Genomic DNA, 4,080 nt, shown 5'->3' on the forward strand with positions numbered 1-4,080 from the left:
TTGATTGCCTGAGTCGACACGTATGCCAAATGTCACAAATAAACATTGTGCTTGGTACTACTTGGGTCGAGATGTATGTCAAATGTGGTGTGCTTGAGGGAGATGGGTGCCCACACAATTTGGGAAAAAAAGGGGGGGTTGGAGCCCCCCATCATCTGCGCACACACGGATGATGGAGGGGCTTCAACCCCCTCTTTTATTTGATGTGCGAACAAAGACAAGAAGCTTAATCTTACATATTATAGGCATGTCGAAAAGAAATGGCATGCTTGGTACTGCCTTAGTCAACATGTATGCCAAATGTTGCAAAGAAACAAATGTGCTTGGTATACGTGGATTGAGATATATGCCAAAGATGGTGTGCTTGAGAGAGATAGGTTCCCACACAATCTAGAAAAGAAAGGGAGGGCTAGAGCCCCCCCAGCATTTGCATGCACGCGGATGATGAGGGGGCTCTAGTCCCACCCTTTTTTTTAAAAATGCACGAACAAAGCCAAGAAGCGTGTATTAGATCTTATACGTGTGTCACAAAGAAACACCATACTTAGTAGTATTGCTTGAATCGACATGCATTGCAAATGCTGCAAAGAAACATTTTGCTTGGTACTACCTAGGACCTCAGGGATGGAAAAATGCATTTTTTTACCGGTAAAAATAAGGGCAAACTTGAAATTCTCCCGGTTTTCAGGTCAAAAGTTGAAGCTTTTGCCATTAATAATTACACTAAAATTTTAGTAAATTCTTTGGTTTTCTTAAAGGCAAGCTCAAAATTTAACCAAGATTTCATAATTTCAAATGGTTGAAATACACAAGACCTTGATTTTTTCTAAGAGATGTATGCCAAATGTGGTGTGCTTGAAAGAGGTGTGGGCAATCTGGAAAAAGAAGGGGGGATGGAGCCTCCCCATCATCTGCGTGCACGCGGATGATGAGGGAGCTCTATCCTCCCCTTTTGTTTTTCAAATTCACAAACGAAGCTAAGAAACTTAGGCTTGCATCTTATAGACATGCCTTGAGCCAGCTAAAAATTAAAAAAAGGAAGCGGGAGAAGGAGAAATTCCTCTTGGAAAATTCATGAAAATAAATTGTAAAATATGCTCGTTATTTGGAAAAAAAATTCCTCTTTGAATTTACCATAATGGGAATTTTATGTGTTTGTGAAATTGATTTTTCCCCAACAGTGAACATCATGCTACTTGGGTCGAGATGCTAAATGTAGCATGCTCACAACATTTGAAAAAAAAGGGGTCCCCCATCGTCCGCGCACGCACGGAAGATGGGGGGCTCCAACCCACCCCCTTTTTTTAGATGCTTGATGTTTGCAGGTTGTTGCCTACAGCTAGCTAGTGTCGGCAGAGGTGTCACAATGAGGATTGAGCAATGCCACACAGAGTTACGGTAGCCGTTTGCAATGTTGGTCTCTCTCACTCTCACTCTCTCTCTCTCTCTCTCTCTCTCTCTCTCTCTCTCTCACACACACACACACACACACACACACACACACACACACACACACACACACACACACACACACACACACACACACACACACACACACACAATGCTAGCTGAGGCTTTATTTCAAATGGTATGTTTCATCCAGCGGACACAAGACCTTCCAGTAGATAGGCTCACACACATAGCTGACGAGGCATTGATGCAGCTCTTTCTCTAGAGGAAGATAAGATCATGGTATTCACAAGTGTCGGAGTGGTATAGCTCACAAGGATTACACTAAACCTACGAGCATGAGCCCTAACATGGCAAGCGTCTGCACCACAAATTTAATGATAAGCTTACAAGTAATTACATGCATAGAAGGTGTAGCCTTTTTTGAGTCTAGAGAGTCGAGTCTCAATGGACAGCTTGCCGGAGGAGAAGACTAGCACCATGGCGATAGTTAAGAGTACAAGCTCACAAGGGGGCTTTGGTCAACCCTCTTTCACAAGAAGTTTTGGACAAATTCTCACAAAAATTCCCACATCGTGACTTACCTCAACATCATGAGCTTCTGTGAGGGAGGCACTGCATACCTGCTACGTACGATTGGGGGCAGGGGACCCCCGGCCCTGTGGATCATACCTAGCTAGGTATGCGGTGCCTCTCGAGCAGAAGCTCATGATGTTATTCATTGTATGAAAAACACTGGAAAAGGAAAACTTATAAATCTTCTTGTGAATTTTGACTCCAGGCAAGGTGAAGCCCTACCTCTGCATGGCGATTCCCTCGACTCGGGGACTTTCACTCAGCTCTCACACGAGAGAGGCCGACGCCCACTCCCGGCCTCTCTTGGCACCTCCCAGCAGCCTGGCTTGTACGCCTTTGATTAAGCACGAGTGAGGGCTTGCTCAATCAAGTTGAAGGCGGCCATTAGTGGATGCACTCCTAATTGGATTCTCCAACAAGCAACCTCACGAGATGCTCTCCACAAATAGCCCCTGGTTAGACTCCAAGGTGGTTCTCTCTATATCAGATAGCAGAACGCCTGCTCATTTTGTGTTAAGGGTGGAACCTGTAGAACGCACACAAAGTGGCTATGGTCATCAGTAGAGGACAGGGAATTAGGCAAGGCTAGGGCAATCGAGAGAAAGCTCTCATCGTCGTCGAGAAGAGGGGCTAGCGAGTCATGATCGAGCCCCATGCGTGCCTGGCTGATGTATGTATATGACCTCTTTGCAAGCGAATGAAGCAGGCAGCAGATATGCCGCCATTCCTAAAGCCGTTCACTCTCCACTTTGCATGAAAAAAAAAGGGGATGTCCAAGAGGCCTCCCATCATCCGTGCACGCGCGTGGATGACGGGCAGGCTCTTGGCCCTCCCCTTTTTTAAAACTAGTACGACTATTTATAGAGGTGAACATTGATATTCCGTGTGCAATGTCTAGTGCACGGCGTGTTCTGTGAAATCAATTATTTTTCTTTTGTTGTGTAACAAACACAACATGACAAGCTGGAGGCCTCCCTGCAAGGAGGGACATGTCCATTGCCAATTTGTGGATGGGATGCTCAAGGAAGTGAAGCAAGGAAAGAGGTTCACCCTCTTCCCCAAGCACCCCTTGTAGCCCTTAACACCAAGAAAGACCAGATCGTTTGTGGCGACCCCCAAGATAGACCCGCTCGACCGAAGTCAAGGAGTTGAAGAACAAGAATGACGAACTCAAAATGCTTCTGGCTGCCCCCCTCGAAGCGCGCCTCCAATTGCTCAAATCTCAAAAAGTAGCGGACACTGACATCATCCTAGCAAAGGCCAAAGAAGCAGAGCACACATTCACTCAGAATGTGGCTTCATTAGCCACCCAAATTCAAGCAAATGCTGCTACCATCCCCTTCAAAGTGGAGGAGTGCCTACAAGAACGTCGTCATAGGGAAGGCCTTGCTTTGACTCTACGCATCGGTGGCTTACCCTCCTCTTGGTGGGAGGAGACTGATGATTTTCCTACTACCTTAACCAAGCTCAACAATGCTATCCAACCAGTCAAGTTTGACATCCCACTATCAATTTCGTCGATCGGGATCCCCACACCAACCAAGGGAGCCTTGTTTTCAAGACCAAAGAGGACTGCACGGCACTCTTGAAGCAAACGCATCTTCTCAAGGGCACAACCATATGGATTAGCGAGGCTCTAACCCCCGCCCAACTCAAGATAAAGAAGCAAGAGTTGCAGAAGGTACGAGATGCACGGGCCGCAGGTAAGTATGCCGTCTATCGTGGTGGTAGAGCCATAATCGAGGAGTTTCGCACACAAAAACCCACCTGACATCCACCTCCTCCCCCTTAACCATCCCTATCCCCCTAAGCAACATTTTGTTGTATCAACACCCCCCCCCCCCCCCCCCCCCCCCCCCCCCCCCCCCCCACACACACACACACACACACACACGTACATGGGTTATTGTAGCCATTTTACCCTCTTAGATAGATCTCTCTCTCTCTCTCTCTCTCTCTCTCTCATTTTGTGTCAAAGAAGGCGGAAATATCTCTCTCTCTCTCTCTCTCTCACTTTCCACACACACACACACACACACTCACACCTCTCTCACCGTCTCTAGCTCTCTCTCCATCTGTGTGTCTGTGTGTGTG

This window comes from Adiantum capillus-veneris, chromosome 5 (assembly GCF_014529385.1).
Source record: "Adiantum capillus-veneris isolate H3 chromosome 5, ASM1452938v2, whole genome shotgun sequence".
In the NCBI taxonomy this organism is placed as follows: domain Eukaryota; kingdom Viridiplantae; phylum Streptophyta; class Polypodiopsida; order Polypodiales; family Pteridaceae; genus Adiantum; species Adiantum capillus-veneris.